Source organism: Apteryx rowi, unplaced genomic scaffold (assembly GCF_003343035.1).
Source record: "Apteryx rowi isolate R43461 unplaced genomic scaffold, aptRow1 scaffold_283, whole genome shotgun sequence".
In the NCBI taxonomy this organism is placed as follows: domain Eukaryota; kingdom Metazoa; phylum Chordata; class Aves; order Apterygiformes; family Apterygidae; genus Apteryx; species Apteryx rowi.
The window spans coordinates 822,536-842,180 of record NW_020449230.1 but is presented as its reverse complement, the minus strand read 5'-3'; positions in this window follow the sequence as shown (position 1 = coordinate 842,180).

Here is a 19,645-nt window from a genome sequence, read left to right as displayed (position 1 = left end):
CAGAGCCCTTTCTCGCAGCTGTTTTGCAGCATTGCCACTGCCTTGGAGGTGAGTGCTGTGCCCATTCTCCTCACAATCACAAGGGTCCTCCACTGGAATCTGCATCCACACTGCCCGCTCCAAGCAGCAGCGTAACATAGCTCTGGCTGTGAAAGGTGCTGGCAGAAGCAGGAGATGAGGTATGAGTCCTTCCCTTTTCCATCCTGACCTCCTTTCAGTTCACTACAAACCCCAGCAAACATAAAGGCCACCTTCTATGTTCAGCTGAACAAACACTATTGCATGGGCTACGGTGGAACAGCATTAGCTGTAAGATGTTTTAAAATTTGGTCCCAAGTACTTTTCAGATGTACAGTTGTCTCCTTAACCGTGTACTGCATGTTTATAATACAGTCAATGATGCATGCAGCATGGTAGGCTCTCTAGGCAGGGTAAAAAATTGGCATCTGTTTTGGATTGTCTGAGCTAAAGAGAGAAGCAGTCTTCATCCTCAGCTGTGGCCAGAGTACAAGTGTAAGGGAGTTTTAMGTCATCTTTGCTCTCCCTTTTTAGTGGACGTATTCTGTGGTGGACAAAGGCAGCTGAAAGAGGAACGTCTCCTCAAATGGCTACAGTGTAGAAAGTGGCAGGAGAAGCTTTAGGCTGGCTCATGACAAGAAAAACTCTTCCATATACCCTCCCAGATACAATGCAGTCAGGGAGCTTTGAGCAGGTCCTAGGATCTCTACTGTCTTAGCTACCCTGAAATCTAGCATATCTAGTGGGATTTACAAAGCAGCTTTATTAGGAAGAGGTGATATGCGTTTGCAAACCTCTGAGGTCCCTTTATTGTCCCCTTCCACCAATGGCTGTTCCTGTAAAAGCAGTGTTTTCTATGAATTTCCTAGCGTAACAGCTCCCTTTTGGGTTCAACATCATCCCAAGAGATTCCTACACTATTTATCACACTATTTCCTCAGAATATAATGTGCACCTCCTTGTTATCATAACTGTACAGATATTTTTGTTACTCTGCTTTCCTTTTTCCCTTTCCCACTTAGATCATCCTTAACCCTTGGTGTCTTTCAGATTCTTTCTTTGTTTCAAGTTTGAAATTGAATTTTTTATTCGGGGACATTGTATCCCTCTCCATTGTCTGTCTCAGAGCTGCTATCTGCCACCTGGACTCTGCCCTAAATCCTTGACATCACGGCCAAGGAAAACTGTTATTGCTGAAGTCTGCAGAATGAGCCTTGCAGGTGACAGATGATGGCACGTTGCTACAGCTCCACTCCTTGGACACAAGTTTCCACACTTCCCCCCTGCCATTTGTTTTCTAACTCTAATGTGACACTATGATCCAGGCTCCACAGGGAAGTATGGGACAGAGTTGTATCACTGAGTAACTCTTGCACTTTTAATTAAGTTAGTTAGCTTTGTAATATTTAATCAGTTCTCCAATAAGAAAAAAAGGTAGAGAAGTGATTACTGGTTGCAATTACAAGCAAAAAATTGTAATTCTGTACATCTCCTCTTTTTCCCTCTCAACTTCATACACTGTTCCTACTACACCTCCTCTAGCATATTCCTACTCAGAACTGGACACCCCTCCCTCTTCCAGTACTCCCAGTCCTGTCCCAGGACTCTGCTTGCTAACGCTGTCCTGCCCCAGGCTGAGACTTGAAAATCCCATGCCTGAAGAATCACCCATGGGTAGAGAGAGCAGGCTGAAGCAGGGATAGACACATGTGATAATCTGTTTCATTCATTTAAAATAAATAACCGCTTAAAAGCCTAGTAGTGATTTCAGGCTAGTGACTTTCACCTTGGTAAACTTGACAATGGCAAAATATCTGAAAAGATGTTGTCTTCCTGGATTTCTAACCTAATCATCTGCTCTGTGGCTGTTCAGCTCTCCCATGGTGGTACTGGTTCAAGGGGAATTCATCTGGCATCAGAACGTTGCTCTTCGTTTAAACTTGAGATGAAAAGATGAGGATCAGGCACTGAATTTTGTCCATTGTTCTTTCAGAAAGCCAAGAATGATGCAGCTGTTCAGACAAGAACTGAAGACGTTTCAGATCAGATAGGGGAAGTTCAGCTTTCACTAGCTGGTAGAGTATGGGAGAAGTTGCTGAGTAAGTGCTCCCCTTGGCTAATGTAGAAGCCCTGCTCTATTCTAATGATGCCATTGCTTCTGTTCAGCACATGACAAAGCATGTCTCTCCTTTTCTCCCCCCTGCTTGGCAGTCAGAAGGGCCTCAGAAACGCCATGCCRAGAAAGCAGCTGTCTGAGCACTTATTGCATTCCACTTACCTACTTTGCTGCAGGCGTCTGCTTCACTGCTTCATTTGCACGTTTTCCTCACTGTTTATCAGCCCGACTTTCTTGTCCTTGGACCTTACAACCTCAGGCGTCAGGAGAAAGCAGCTTATTGCCTAGTGCCAAAGTTCAGTAGCGCATGCCAAAGTTACAGCTTTGTGTCCGTAATAGAAAAAAGAGATGCGGACACCGTAAGCACTCTCAGATGCCATGCAGCCTCCTCCCCCCTCCGGTCCCAGGCTTTATGGGGAGGCATGTGGGAGCAGCTTTGTTTCTATTTTAAGGACAGACCAAAGTAGCCAAGAGCCATTTTGTCTGCCCTGTGTAGCCTGACAGGATTTGTGTTACAAAGCACAAGGGACTGCTAGTGAATGTGCTGCTCCAGGGGATTACAGACAGGAAAGCTATCCTGGGATCTCCGTCCTTGAAAATATAAGACCTGTGGCTAATATTAGACTTTGCAACTTCAGCAAGGAATCCAAGGCTCCTCCTGTGCTGCTTGGTTCTTCCTGCTCCTGCCGTGATCTCAGCTTGCAGCACCATTTTTTGGGGTGAATGTCACCTCTCCCTCCTTCAGCACCCTCGGAGGCCAAAGGTCCTCTACAAAGCTTTTCACTTCTGGCAATGTAATATTACCTACAGCCAGTCATAATGGATTCACTAAAAGGCCAGTTGGTTGATTTACAGTTGAGAATATGAATAAATCACAGGTAACTTGCCAGATTGGAGCTCTCTGGTGACATAAGGTGGGGCTCTGCTCCTAAGGGTCCCTTTTGAAGGAAACTTCTGAAGAACCTGGTCCTTTACCCACAGCTGCAGAAGGACCGCTGTCCCCATCTTCACATGTTGCCACCTGGGCTTYGAGGAGTTCGAATGAACTTACATGCCAAGTTAGAAAGTGCTAGCATCTCATATTAGCACTTCATTTGAAGGTAACCATGAATTTTTCAAGAGCTTGGAGAGGTGATTCCAGTTTTTAGTGGGGTCAGTTCAGATTCTGTTACTTGAGTACAACATGAGAATTTCTGATAAAGGCTCATAGATATTGCTGGACACTGACTCCATCTGTTGGTTGTTGGTGGAGGAATCAGGGAATACAACAGCAAAAGTTGCAATAGGAGATAAGATGACTGCTGTACTCACGCTAAACACTAGGAAGAAAGTCCATGGAGCTTTAGGATTTGTCTGAATACATGAAATAAATTCCAGAATGAAGATGAGCTCCAGACTACTCAGAGCAGATGAAGCAAGGCAGTGGAGTTTGAAAAGAGAGAGTGTGTTCTCTTTTCAGAAGTTTTCTGTGCCTCTACATTTCTCAGTGTAGATAGCTGAGAACTCCCATCTGGATGATACTTCTGTTGCCACTCCATAATCCCCTGCCCATGGACCAGAAGCTCCATTTAAGCTCAGGCCTGGGCCTTCAGTTCCTGCCTGAGCTATGTTGTAGGTGTACTTGTATTCAGCTCTGTTTCAAGCCCTCCCTCTTGGATGGACTTTGTACCTGTGTTGTAGCCTTATCTACTCTTCTGTCTCCCGTCCCTTTTCTTGCTGCTCCTAACTGACTCCTTTGATAGACCCTGGACATGATTCATCTCCTCACCTTGTCTGGGACCACTGATGGACCCTGTTATCACCACTCCTTCTCTGGTCACCCTGCTCAGATCCTGTGGGATTGCAGCTGTTTGGTGAGGGCACAGCCTTACCTGTGCTCTGGTCACCCTCAAGTCCTGCCTTGTCTTCCAGTCCCAGTTTTGCTGCTCACTGATAGACTGAAGGAAGACTACTGCTGTGAGGAGATTCATTTCAGCTCCTTCAGGGTAAGCAAGCTATGGAGGAGAAGTCAAAGGAAAATCTAGTTCACAGTGGAAGGAGTCACGCACATGCATGCTTCACGCTTCAGGGGGCTTTGAACATCATCACATGCACCTGAACTTGCTCACAACAGCTTCTGAGTGCCAGGTGGGCCAACAGTGGGCAGTTACGTAAATACCACTTTCCTCAATCCATCCTGTTAGATGTCTGCTGGTGAAGGAAATCCAGGTCACAGAGGAGGGGACTGCAATAAGATAGGTTTTTTGGAATCTGATGTAGGAGTTTGTTTTTCCACATCAGCTTTGAGAGAACCCTCTTGGTCCAGCTGGGCTAAACTTGCAGAGGACGTCTGGGTGAGTTGTAGGTAGTGCTGATGCCAGATAGGGCCATAGTAAGTCAAGGCCATATGGACTGTGTGTGTTTTTTATGGAAAAAAACCTCTAGGCAGATGTTGGCTGACATGACATAAAAGTAAATGAATAGTAACAGCAAGTGTTTGTCAGGCCTTGCTGGCAGGAAGGACAAGAACTTACTCTGGGTGTGGGAGGGAAAATTGATTCCAACCCAAGCTTCACAGGTTAAGCTGTAAGTTGAATGGGCAGTGCACAAAGCAGAAGCCCACTAGAAACAGAACCACTTCTGTACTGCTTGGCCAGTGCCATGGGCTTCTTTCCATGGCGTCACCCCTGGCACAGCTCCATCCAATGTGCAGAGGGTGGGTATGGAGGAGCTGTCAGCTTGAACAGAGCAAGTGGTGTGTGCGCAGTACATTCCTCACCTTCTCCATTCCCTTTTCATCCCTTTCCATGGGATTGTAAAACAACAATTTAAGCATGCTTGCTTTGGCTTCTTGCCTGCCACAGCCTTAGAGGCACAGAGGAAACATTAGCACACCATGCTCCATACTCCACCTCAAGGGCTGGTTGGTGATCCTACGCTCTGTGTGGGTCAGATGTATGCATGTTTGTGTGCTGGGTGCATGGTGGAGAGAGGAAGGCTTTGGTTATTTGAATCGGATCTCTAGAGCTCAGTTTCTGTTCCTTCACTCACCTTATTAGTTTTCATTCATCTTGAGATGGCACAGTTGAAGGTATCTGACCAGAAGTGTTTCTGTTCTTCAAGAAGACTGTGTTAACACAGCAGTTCCTGGGCATATGGAGAGACTGTGCATGGCTTGTGGTGTCTTTGGAATGTGATTTCTTTCAAGGGTTTTCCATACTGTTGAATTCACAGTGCCTCAGAAATTTTCCAGGGCCTCCAGAGGGTGATAGAAATGCAGAAAGAACATGTACCCTTGTTCCCTTTTTGAAGGCCGCTTAGAAATACTCTGAATATTGAGAAGTGGTAGTGCAGAAAGTGGATTCCTGGTCTAGGAACTGAAAACTGCCATTTAGCTAAGCTGATGCAAATTCTTGCATGAAAATTTTGATTTCAGTTTAAAAGGGAGAGGCTTATATTCAGAACTGATAGTGCTGCCTAGAGCTAAGTTTTCCCAATGCTTCCATTGTAGGACTGTGTTTTCTGTGCTTGTGCTTTTGCCAGACTTTAACCACATAGGCTGAAATATTCCACACTCCCTGTCTGCCTCTGGCTGAATTGTTTGAAGTTTGGACTGAAACAGTTGAGACATTTCTGAAATAAGGCCAAGAAGAAACTATTGTTTTGACACGAAGAAAATAATTTGGCAGCTGTTTCTTTGAGAAGATCTAATGTCCCAAGCTTTGGAACAGGAACTGGGAATTTGGCAACAGTCACCTCTGGTATGGGGGCACAGCACATGTCTCTGTCAAAACTGCTTTCAAAGGTGCTCTACCTATATCTCTTTGTAAAGATATCCAACTAGATCAAGATTTCCTGGATTGTCTGACTGTGAAGGTGAAGGAAAATGGAACTTAATTAGCATTATTAGTCAAGCATTCAGACATCAAATGTCACAGTTTCTTCATGACCATATTTCCTCACTGCCTGGTCTGCACAGCCGGTGTGCGAGTGATGCGTGTTTCATGATGTGCAGCTACTCCCTTACCTGGAGCTCTGCCTCACGCTCAGTGCGCTGGCCAGGACTGATTCGGGTGTGAGCCAGAACTCAAAAAATGTGGAGTGGGAAGGCTGGAAGGGAGTAAGGAAGTAAAAGATAATCTTATACCTAAAGCAGCGRGATGCCTTGATGGCAGAACTCCCATCTCTGAGGCGGAGGTCCTGGGCATTTTGCCTGCTGAGGCTGCTCATGAGTGGTCCCAGGGTCCACTGCTAACATGTCCTGAGGTTTGAGTTCCTGCGGCGCTGAGTGTCTGCAGCTGAAATCACTGAACGGGTGTGTTGGAAACATGCAGCCCTTATTTGTTAGTGGGGGCAACCCAGATTCCTGGAAGTGTTTGGTCTTATTTTTGCTGTGTGTGCATTTTCCCCTATCATAAAATGAATATGTAAACACTTCCGCCTTTTTCAAGCGCGCGCGCGCGTGTGTGTGAAAACGCATGAATCACCACTCTAACACTTTCAAATTATGTAAGAAATCACTTGAGGGAATCAATTCTATGTTCAGAGCAGGACTTGGAATATCTTGTGGAAAATATGTTATTAACAATGGCTGAATCCTGGATTGTGTCAGACATGGTGAAAGAGCTGGGGGGAAACAGAGGGGAGGGTGATTCCAGATTTTTGTGAGGTGTTTGTATAGGAGGGCTGGACTGAGGCTGTAGGATATTGAAGTTGTGAGCACGAAGAGTTAAGAAGAGATTGTTAGCAGCTACAAGAGAAGGAATTTCTGTAGGGATCAGACTGGCCTATCTGGGGTGTAGCTGGAACTGCAGATGATGAACTAGCGATGAATAGGAGAGGGAAGCAGGTTGGGAACTGGGAGGAGTAGAGCCAGCAAAATAACTGAAAGCCAGTCACCCTCCAGAACAGTCCACAAAAGATGAGTGAAACAGGAATAGACAGAGGAACAGTTACCTACAATGCTGGGGATCTCCATCCTTGGAGATTTTCAAGACCTGGCTGGACAAAGCCATAGGTGACCTAATCTAGATTTGGCAAATAGTCCTGTTCTGTGAATGCCCATAGAATCATAGATGTGTTGATTGGAAGGGACCTCTGGAGTCTATGATTCTACAGGCATCATGTAGACTTGCAGTTACAGAAGGAAAAAAACTTTGCTCACTCAGGAGCACCAGTGCACCCAGCATAGTCTCCCTCTGTTACCAGGAATGTTCATGGAGCAGCCCCAATCTCTGTACTTTACCAGCATGACCTATAGTCACCTTCTAGGGGGTCTGGCCAGCAGAATAACTATAAGCAACCACAAGTCAGTGTCTCAAACTGTACCAGTTTTCCTTTGGTCCAACAAGCCAGCCAAAACATTGCAAGAACCACAACTATTAGAAATATTAAAATTATTATTATGGGATGGAGCATGACTGAGAACATCTGTTTAATTGAGGGTGACCAACTAAGCAAAGTCTCCCACCACTCATGACGGACTTCCCTGCCTACCTTAGCAGTGATGCTAGAAATTTGTTCATTGTTGTGGGAAATTTCCAACAATGATGTTTCTACTGCTCTCTTCTTCTGCTTTAACTGATCTAACTCTTGGTGTAAGCTGAGGTGATGGAATAAGGATTTTAGGAAGGTGAGACCTATACCTGATGAAATAGGGGACAAAGGTTGGTAAAGTTGAGGGTACATATTAARTGCTGTACTGTCTGAATGGGGGTATAAAATTGGAAATCCCAGGCATGTATCACTGAGATATTACAAAAACACCTATTGAGATAAGGAACCATTGGCTGAATTTTCCTAAAATTAACAAGAACCTTAGTACAAACAGTTCTGACACACAAACAACCTTTACCGACATAAACTGTAGTGGAGCTATTCTCTGTAACTAAATCAAATGTACAGGAAAAAGAATCAGTGAGGTGTGGTGACAAAGAAGGAATATATATCTGTCATCTCTGATCTTCACAAACAAAACAAAGACTCTCATATTCATGACAACCTTCAACATTCACAGTTTTAAAGCTATTTCCTTCTGGATATGCATAGTGGCTCATCCCTCTAGAATACAGTACTAAATCCTTTGCTTCCAAACGCAAGTGTATCACAGGATAGACATTCCATATGTCAGCATCTGAAATTAGGATTATGAATAATCGTAGTTGATTTATATCTGGATAGTAAGTAGCATTTACCACTACGCTCCTTTCAGTTATAGAAATCTCAGTCATGGTTAGTTGGGGTTTGATCATGGTACTACCTCTATAGGATTTTGACCCATTTTAGCTTGTCTAATCATGCCAGTGATGAGAATCTGTAATAGATTTTGAGCTTGCATAGCCATAGATACATTATTTTCCAAAGACTGAATACTTGAAAGCATAGAAAGCATAACTAATTCATCATGCTTTACAGTATTTTCCCATGTTGGAGGAATTTCACTAATATCCTGCTGTCCGGTGCCCAATTGGTTGAAAGAATTGGTTAGGGGTGCATCCAGTTTTCCTACTTCTCTGGTAGCATAAGAAAGCTTATTAGCTATGACTTCAGTATTTGCTGCATGAATAGCAGACGCACCTGCTCCAATAGGACCCATCCAGTCCTTCCAATCTCTTTTAACTCTGGATTTGGGTGTTTCCCCATATTCCAGGTTGGCCCATCTCATCCTTCCCTGTGGGCTTATTTTTAAACAGGGAGCATAGCGGGGTATGGTTTTGGAGATGTTCAAGCCATCTTATTGTACCTGGACTTCTTTAAGAGAAGTTTTGGGTTTCTTGAGGATTTTGGTAGTGACCTGAGGATCTAATTTAAGTACATAGGGACCAATTGCAGGATATTTTAAGTCATAGAGAGGCATTTGATTAATGATGAAAGGTCAAACATAGGTGCTGGAGATGTAGCAGTAGGAGCTGATCCTTTTCAAAGTCAGCTGTGCCTTGAGACCAAACACTTGGGGAGTGTCTGTGTTTGCAACTTGGACCATTTGCTGTCCTCCTTATCTTTTCTCAATGCTATGGCATGGTCAGCTCTCCTAGGCACTGTAGGATGGGGGGAATTGTGGTGTCTTGGAGTTTTCCTTGGTCACACACATCTGTAGGKATGATGAAATGTGAATACATGAATACACGCCTTCTGTGGCGACAGCATGCTGGGGTTTGTGCAGTCATGGAAAGGCAGTGTGCAATGCAACACACAAGTCTTGCCACTCGGTGGCACCAGCGACCCACACATGATGGCAAAGCCTGAGCAGGGTTCCCATGAAGTGGAGCACCCTAATGCCCATCACAGAGCCCCTTGGAATCATCTTCATTTCACTTGCCTGTTGTGTCCACTCTTTGCCTCCCCATCTGAAGCAGTTGTTCTGATTCTTGGTCTTTCTCCCCCATGCTGCCTGCTCAATTGGCTGCTCCTTGTCTGGACATGGCCAGACCTCCTCTGTGACTGGTTGTAGCTGTGCCAATGGTGGCGTGGGTGGGTGATGCAAAGCAGCCTGATGGAAAGCCTGGATGGAAGTGGGAGGCATGGGCATCTTTGGGAGTGCTTTTTGTGATGCTGCGCTAGATTATGGTGGTGGGATGTAAGGCAGAGCATGAGAGCTGTATGTAGTTCTGGGAAGGACAGGATGCAGGTGTCTGAGGAGCAGCAGAAGATCTGGGTGCCGAAGAAGTAGGGCATTGAGTGGGGTGGTACATGGAGTCACAGGGGGATATGGTGTGTCCTGGTACCTGGGGTCATGGGATGACCCAGCAGCTAGTGAGGAGGGGTGCCAGTAGCATTGATGACTGGCATCACACACAGCAATCTCAGAAAGCTTCTGTGACACTTTGGCAATGTGGGCTCAGCTGGTTTAAACCACTCTGACACTGTCCCATTGCACCAGCTAGAATCTAACGTGACTGCTGGCCAAGGAGCTAATGGAGTGTTCTGATGGGTATGTGCGAGCTGAGCTCTGCCTGTCGGCCCCATGGCTGCTAGTACACTCTAGGATCTGCCCTTCTCCTAGGCCCTGTGTGATTGCGGTGGCATGTGCTGGGCTGTGGGTAGAGCTGACCCAGTCTGTTCCCCTACTGGGACTTCACTTTGCTTTAATTTCCCTTCCCATTTCAGGAAGGGAGGTCATCGTCAGAAATGAGGTTGGCTGGTGGGTCACTGGCAGAGGATGTTCCTTTTGGTCCCACTCTCAATGCCAAGTTGGGGCAAATACACAGGGAGAAAGCAGGAAGCCAACGAACTCCCCACTCCCATGCATTTTGTACTGGTGAGGGCTAGCAGTCAGGCAGGAGGACTAGTGCTTGGCTCAGCGTGAAGCAGCACCCTGGGGAAATGGTTGACAGAAGTAGTTACCACAACAGGCTCTGGGCTCAGGGACTGAATGGCCAGTTCCCCTTCCCTTCTCCCTCTACCTTGATGGTTTATGCTCCATTAAACAGCAGCATCCTTTCACTGGGGTGAAGTCATCACTGGCATGTGCAGTGAGGGATGAAGCCTGGGCTCATGATTACCTGGAGGACATGAATAGCGAGGAATGCTGGTTCCTGTGCTGTGCTGCACAGCCCAAACGAGTGCTGGTGGAGGCAGCTGTCTGTGTCTGCTCTTTCCACAGATGACCTTTTAATGTGATGAATTTTTTGATGGTTCCTCTGGAAGACTTGAAGACAAAACATTAGGCTACCATGGCAAGAACTGTAAATTGCTCCTAGGGAAAGGAATTTTTGTCTTCTTCAGGATACTCTGATTCATGTCCCTCCCCACCCCACGCAACACTTTTGAATGTGGATGACTGCAGCACTGAGGGGTAAAATTTGGTGTAAATCATTAAAGACAGCACTGAAATCCAAGGCTTCCAATAGCCTACACTGAAAAGGACATGGCACTGGGTGGCATCTTTAGACCCTATTGTTATGAAATAGCTTATAGCTCACCACCAACTATATCCAGGGGCAGTAGCACTACCCACAGCTCTTGGATCTGAGCAGTGTGTTGTGGAAAAACTCTATCTGCTTTGCTGTGTTAATGGGTGCAGGAACAGTTTATTGCAGGATACACTGAATTTTCAGGTGGGAGCTGACTCCTTGCATCCTGTCTCCTTCACCAATGTTCCACTTCCATCCCCTGGAAACAGGATTCACCCAGGGAGAGCCCCAGAGCTGCCCAGGACTGAGGGAGCTCCCAGTTTGCTCAGGAAAGTTGCTTTGGTCATGGCTTGATTATCTCCTTTTATATGTGGAAACCAGGGTGGATTCCACATATTCCTGTGACCCCTTTCATCTGACAGCAGCAGCGGAGAGTTTGGCTGCACAGTCTTTGTCATTCTCTGTCTGTGGCTCGGCACCACTGTCTGGAGGCAGGGGCTGCAGCAGGCCCCAAGTTTGGCAGTCATGTCCTGGTAACTGTCTCGCTGATGGGATGCTGTGCTCTGCAGTGGGGCTTGTGCAGTGGTCTGTGTTGCATACAGACTTGGTGGAGGAGCAGCTGGCTCCAGACGCTGCAAAACATTTGTATGTCATCTTCATATTTTGTCTTCTTTTTCTGATCCCTGCCAAAAGCCTTTTTGCTCAGGAGAAAACTTGTTTTTCTTTCCCTTATGCAGACTGCTCTCTGAACTCTGCACTTACTCCACATGTAAGTGTTGCATCCCAAGGGTATCTGAGCCCTGCTCAGTCAAAGAGATACAGTGGCTTCCCGAGGAGCCTCTACTGGGTCTGACAGGCCCTGGCCTCCAGGCTGCTGGCTGTGTCAGACACATGGTATCAGGAAACATTGCCATGTCAAAATGGGAAGGGTCCTCTTTGTACCAGAGACCTGAGTGCAGTTGGCTGCAATGTAATACTGCTTTCTGATTCTCCATCAGGAATGCAGTCTGGCCAGTCTGGATGAAAGCCAGTGTCCTGCCCAATACAGTGTCTCTGTGGCATCAGATATCTCAGAAAGAAGAGCAGGAACCAAAGCCTTTGGCATATCTGCCATATCCTGATTTCTAAGGCCACACTGCACTGCCAGGTGGCTTGCCCCAATTCCAGTCTGCTATCCCAGTCACTGGTTGTCCACTTGTTAGACCCCCTCTTCCTGCAATCTGACCTCCAAGCTGAGAACTGTTCAGGGACTGGGGGATGACCTTCAGGCCCTGCCTCTTCTCTAGGATCCTGGACATACTGGACTCCCTGGCTCACAGGATCTTCTCAGCAGCTAGGCCCAGGTAGTACTGTACATAAGGGTGCCAGCAACTCCATGCCTGAGCTCTGGAGCACCAGTGACAGACTGTCTTAACTTTCTATCACACACACTTTCTCCTTCCTATCATTTGGGCCACTGGTGAAAACCCTGCATAGAAGTGGACCCAAGAGACTGCTACAAACCCTGCTTCCTACAATTTTCTATATTGACAATTATCCGTTGATATTTACTCTCTCAGTATGGTTTGTGATCATCCCAATAGTGATGTTCTACCACATTCTTCTAACCCCTAATGAGAATGTATTTAATACAAAGTCTATAGCCATTTTCAAGTCAAGCTAACAGAGACCAGCTGTTTTTCRTCCATCTGCCAGACCCAGTGCAGATGGAAATTAGATTGGACTGTCAACATTTGTTCTGAAAAAAAAAAAATGTTCACAGCTCCTTGTTAGCTTACATAATACTTAAGAAAGGACTGTCTGCAATTTTATTAAGGAATTGTTCTGGATACTGAAGTTAAATGTAAAAACAATGAATCACTGGGTCAAAATATATGGCCACCTAGCCCAGTAAATTTTTACAGCAGCATCTGACAACAGTTGCTTAAGGGAAGACACTTTTTTTCAGGTCTTTTAATCATTTTTTTTGTTCACACAAGGATTTTCCATCTTTTACTATAGCAGCTTACTCTCTGAAATGCCTTTTGGAGGTCCAAGGCTATTTCCCTTCTCTCATTGATGATCCTTTCAAGAAGGTCAGTAGCTCCGCTGGGGAATGAGCCCCATTTACAAACCTGTGCGAATGCCTCCAAGTATATTTATTTAAAGCCCCACTAACTTTATTTTGAGCAATGTCAGGTGTTGCTCCCAGCTCTCTTCTGGAACTCTTTTCAGAAAATGGCATTGCATTTGCCATTGTCCGATCCTCTGATACCAGGAGAGAAATGTGAAGAGTTTATAAAGTTTGCAGCTCAGATGCATTTCTTCTAAAGATCTTTTCATACCTGCTCTTTACTCTCCTTGCTTCCTCTTGCTTTTTCTCAGGTCTTTTCTGACAAATTGTATATATTTGCTCCATCCCCATGCCCTTGCATCCTTCAGTACATAGTCCTCTAGAAATTATTTTATTTTTTTAGATTCTTTTGAAAAAGCTTCCTAATTTATTAAGCTTCCATTCCTGAAATTAAACACAACTTGGTGGGGGGGTGCTGTTTTGGGAATGTGGGTTTTACTCTATCTGTGATAGAGCCCTGACCTTGATCATCCCAACTGAGCAGCAAAACCAGGGGGGAATCACTCGGATGGCGTACCAGTTGCCTTGCCAGAGATGAGTAATTGTTATCCACAGAAGCTAGGGACTACACATTATTGTTTTAACCTCCTCATTGTAGATAAACTGGTTTCTCTTTCCTCCCTTTAATAGCATTTGCCTTTTTCAGAGAACTGATGCACATTTGAACTGATGAAAAAATTAACTCATTCAGCACCAGAAATTTTAATTTAATTTTGGGTTATGGACAGGGACTCCAGCTGTATTTTTATTAGTGATGCCTATAAATTTGAACCCCGGCCCTGTTTTTGCCAGTCAAGCCCAGTCAGAAGGTTATAACCATCCTCTCTAGGCTAGAATTTCACCTGAAAGGACCTTTATAAGCCTGGTGAAACATCTCCTTCCCTGAGAGATATTAGGAGGGAGGGTAGATGACTGGACACTTCTGATGGAAAGGCCTGAAAGGTATTTGGGTGTGTTTCTGTGACAAGAAGACTGATAAGAAGACTTGGAAGTCTGAGATTACCCCTCTTGTGGCACAACCTAATCTGGCTTTCCTGCTTTCTTTGGGCCCTGAAAGCGTAGTGTCCAAACAAATGTCTTAGTTCCATCACTTATCTCCCTTCTTAGAAGTTAACTTCTACACTTGATCCTTTCCAAGTCTTCAGTATCTCCCCATACTCCAAATCACTGCTGGTGGCCCTGGGTGCAACTGCCACCTCTGGATTAACCAGGATGGTGTTCCTTAAGCCCAGATAATTTTGGAGATGTAACCTCCTTATGTACACTCTACCCTGCAAGCATTTTCCCTGTTCCTGCTGCTAACAGTGCTTGCAGTTGCCCTTTTAAGCAGAAAGAGATGCAAAAAAAGCATAAAATATGTTGGCCTTCTCCACATCATCTGTCTACAACTTCCTCTCTCCACTGAGGAGCAAAGCAGATGTTCCTTAGTCTACTTCTCACTAACAAAGTACTTACAGAGCATTTCTTCCTGTGATCTGTCCCTTGACAGTTTTCTTTCATTTTGTGCCTTTTTGGTTTTGTCAGCACAAGCTCATGCTGTTCGTTTAGCCTTGTCCTTATTACTCTGACCTAGTTTCCAGTCTCTGTGCAACTTCAAACGCAAGTAAGGAGCAATGAAGAGCTTACGATTTAGCCATACTTCCTCCAGTTCCTGTGCATGGGGATATTTTGCACTTATGCCCTCAGAAATCTCTTTCAGGAACTGCCAGTTCTCCTTTTGCTTTCACACTTCCAATCCAGGAAGGGAACTACCAAGTCTTTGACTTCACTGAAGTCTATTCTGTTTTTCTGTTCTCCTTCTTTCCGGTTTTGGGATTATAAAAATCACTCAGTTAATGGTTGCTCACTCAGATTGCTTTCCATGTTCACGTTCCAAACATCTCATCCTTTTTTGTTAGGAAAAAAAAATAATCTAGAAATCTCTCTTCTATTGGCTTTCTCCATTTTCTTTTTCAAAATTGGTCACCGAAGACCTTTGAAGAATGGAGGGCAGTTCCTCAGCCTTAACTCTGTGAAGAATAGCTGACCTTTCTGATTTTCTTTGGCTATGGAGAAAAGACAGCTGACACTTTTCCTTGAGAACTGATGTTGCTGCAGCCAGTTCAGCTGTATATTGTGGTTGCTGTATAGCTCAGGACTGGCCTGACCACAGGAGCTCTCTACTGAGCTGTTCAGCAAAYGTTTCTTCTGCAGAAAATTTTTATTTTTAATTTTAAAAATTATCTTTCTTTTGAAAAAAAAACAAAGCATTCTTCATGTTTTTCAATGAAATACTGAAAATGTGTGTGGTCCATATAGCAGATTTTCTCTTGAAAAAATATTTTCACAGAAAATTATCAGTGAGCCCCAAGTTCAGTAGGAACACAGTGAAGCAGAGCAGCAAATCCAAGAGCTGGTGTTGGCTGAGGGGGCAATGTGGAATAGTCTGTTGAATGATAGCACTTCTAAGAAACAGACTCTTTGTTAACAACTGACCGGAGATGCGAGAACTTGCAGGATCCCCACATAACCCTGCAGCAAAGCTGTTCCTGGTCCTAGCTAACTAAGCCTCTCAAGAAGCAGCTGAACTGATAAAGTGCAGTCTCCCATGGATCAGAATCTCATGTTTGGATACTCTGGTACCTAATAAGGTGTGAGATGCAATCCACTTTCCCTTGCATTTAGGGCAGATGCAACATCTCTTTCCCATGTGCTTTCTGTAATAAGACAAAAGCTCACACCTTTTCCTCCCTGGGGGCACCAGTAGGCTCTCTCTCCTATAATTCAATGAAACATGAAGGTACTTAGCATAATTTATGACTAATTACTATCAATTGAAACTGTGGAAATTTAAGCTTTAATTTAAGCATTATCAGAGTTACTGAAGAGAGGAAACACAGCATGACAGTTAAAATCTTGTTTCCTTCTGAAGCCATTCTGAAGACAAAGCAAAAAGAAAAAGGTAATTTCAATTCCATGTGTTACAGAAGAGAGAGGGGGAAAACAGGCAGAATATCCCTCTGGTCACTTGTAAGCTGTTCACAGACAGTGATGAGAATTCTCCCAAGAACAGTGCAAGGCAAACGCATGGATATTGTGAAATGTTTTCAGCTCAGAATAAGAAGAGATGGTCTTTGCTCTTTGTTAAGAAGGCAAGTCTCTAGGGTGAGTGAAGGGTGAGTTAGTTTTCCTCCATGATTTTCTTCTCTCATCCTGCTTCCTTTCTGGCTGACTAGAACTTCAAGGACCTTTGGAGAGTTCCAGTAGAGGCACCTCTGAATGCTTGAAGATGCTGGGTGTGTGGGCAGGTCCAGCCAGTCTCCTTCCCAAATGCTGGATCCCAAATTTCTTAGTTCGCTATCTCTGAGCTTGCTCCCCAAGCTGTGTACGTGATGTCCCTTGGGCAGCAGCTCTCTGACAGCTTACTTTTAGACAACAGCTTTTTCCATGAGGACAGAGGAAGAAAAGGAAAGAAATTTCTCCCCCTTCCTCCCTCTCCCCCCTTGCCTCTTTACAGTCTGGCCTAGAGAGTGTCTAAGAGATGTTGGCAGCCACTAGTCTCAAAGCCTGGCAAGGGCCCAGACCAACAGCCGTTCCCTCCTGCTTCTTCCTCCCCCCAGTCCCAGAGTAGACTGACTGACACTTGATGCAAGGGAAATCCAGGATTCACCTCCACTCACCACACTGTGTGCTTGTGCCATTGTATCACATCTCACATCTCTGGAAGGCTCAGATGAGTTCTTCATCAGCCATGGTAGGATAACCTTTAATGTGCTTTATCAGCTCTTTCCTACCTTGTTAATTCTTCTTCTCAGAGAACAGTGAGACCAACAGCCCATGTTCCTAATACACTTGTGGTCACCAGGGCAAGAGATAGACTGGGAGGAGGGTTTGACTTGTACCTACTTATTGGGGTAGCTGTAAGATGTGCCTCCCAGGCAGGGAGATAAAAGGCAATGAGTGTGCAACAGGCATCCTGACTGCTGCCTTTGATCTATGCCTTGCACGGCAGTTGTTAAACAGACTGTGGTGTTTGGTCTGGCCAGGACACAGCCCTGCTCTGGGGGCCTGGCTGGAATGTGCTTGAAACCATTTGGAGCACTAAGCAATAGTTCATGCCAGTTCAGAAAGCGCTGGGCTGCACTCCATCAAGGAGAAAGCTGGAGATGTTAACTCTTGCATGCCCAGGCTGAGAGAGAGTCCACCAGCTTGCAGGTGGGTGCTTAAGATGGCTACAGAGCTCCTGATCTGACTGGCCGGGGTTTTATTTGCCTGTAGGCAAGCCACCTGGACTAGGGAAGCAGCTGCTGGGTGACAGATCCACTTCTGTTGCAGAAGTAGCTGTTGGTCACATTGCCCACAGGTTACTTCCTTCTAAGTTTGAAAGCTGTGGTATACGTTTTCTGCTCTGCTTTCCAAAGGGATCCTTCAGATCCTTCACCCAGGGGCATGGAGGTTTTCTGCAAACCATCTTTAGGGCCACAAGGATGATTAAGTGGCTAGAGCATCTCACATGAGCAGAGGCTGAGGGAGCTGGGACTGTTTAGCCTCAAGAAGAGAAGGCTCAGGGGGATCTTATCAATGTGTGTAAATAGCTGATGGGAGGGTGTAACGAGGATGAGGACAGACTCTTTTCAGTGATGCCCAGTGACAGGACAGGAGGCAATGAGTACGTAATGAAACAAAGGAAATTCCACTTGAACACAAGAAAACACTACTATGAGGGCAATTAAACACTGGAACAAGTTTCCCAGAGAGCCTGTGGAGTCTGCATCCTTGGAGATATTCAGACCTGACAGGACATGGATCTGGACAGCCTACTCTTTCCCCCCTGTTTTAGAGATTGATGCATGACCTAAGACAGATCCTTTCAAACCTTGAAAAGAGGAAATCAATGCTGTTTGGTGATGTATAGTGCTGCTCAAAGCTTCAGAGAAAGCAAAACCAAATAAAATCTGTGTCCTCCTCTCCAAGCTCTGGAGCCAACAGTGTATAACAGAGAACTTATACCCTGATTACCTTCATGTCTCTTGCTGACAGTTTTTTCAGTACCTACCTCCTAGGTGTTAGCTGTGTTTAGCTGTCTGTCCACGATGGGCTGGAGGTTGAATTTGTTGCAGTAATTAGGAAGCTCTTCCTGTTTGATTTATCTTTCACTGTCTGGATTTTTCTTTATGAGATCAGTCACTCTAAACTTATCTCTATAGTTCTGCAAAATGCCCATGCTCCTAGGTTCACACATCTGCTATTCTCTTTGCTCTTTTCTTGTGAGCAAGGTTATGGGGATGCTTGCTTTGGGGTATTGCAGGTATGTCATTGATGACATTCATATGCATTCATGTCCCAAGTTGTAGTATCTGGTGGTCTGTGCATTCATCACTTGAGAAATGCAAAAAGCATTGCCATCAGTTATATGATGGAAGGGTCCAAATGATCTCCTAATGAAACTAAAATTAATTATTATTATTATTATTATTATTATTATTTTAGGGAGGGGAGAGAAAAAATTTAATCTGAGCAGAAATGTGAAAACAGTTTGGGTATTGAAGGAGGTCTGTAGCCCTGGAATAACATTACCTTCTGCACAGGCAAAGGGAAGGATGCGGAGGCTGAGAACTGGATCACACCTGCATGGCTGTATCCTGAGAGCTTCATATCTGGGAGACATAGAAGGTGAAAATCCTTCTAGAGTGATTCTAATGCCATTAATATGCTGCTTCTTGGTATTTTTTATCCTTCCATATTGTAATTCTGCCTTTAACTTGAGAGAGCTTATTGACTCTGTTGCTCAGCCTTTCTGAGTTTTTGAATCCTTTTTGAGCCTTTTTATTTACTCAGGCATCTAATGTGTGTCTCCAAACAATCTCAGAGCTATTCACATGCATTTTATACTCATAGCTGCTCCTTTTAATTTCATTTTATTTCACTTCATTCAACAGATGTCTCACTTTTTCCATTTAAAAGCTAAATGCTTTGAGGTGCATATTCTTTTTCTTGGAAGAGTATAGGGTTTGAATATGTCATGAACACTTATAGAACAGCTTTTCAGTAGTAACATACTGAGAGGATCTCATTGCACTGCTCGGTATTTCTCAGTGGCTATCTTCTCATGGACACTCAGACTAGTTGCTTTAAGAACCAGTTCATCTGTTGCCCCAAATGGATTTGCAGTTGTAGGGACTCTACTGTGTTTTTCTCTCAGAAAACAGCTGATAACAGCACTTGTATTGGAAGGTGAAGCCCACAACTAGGCTGCTAATCTTGAGGTCTCCAACCTAGAATGTCTCAACTCTTGCAAGACACCTTGGTGCTACCTCAGTCCTGCTTTTGCCTGGCTGCTTTAGAGTCCTTTGGCTTCCTGGAGTAGGGCAGTGGCATACATAACCCTGACAAAGTCAGCTAACAAAGTGTTCAGTGATGGAATTTTTTTTCTTCTTTTGCTGAGCCTTGTTCAGGTCTTCTTTCATTGCTCTAGGGCAGAACTACTTATTAACCAACAACTTCTGATTCAGTGTGGAGTGATTTTTCCAACTTTCACTTCCATGGTAGTAAAGCAACATTCATTCTCTAAGAAAAGAGAGTTTTCAG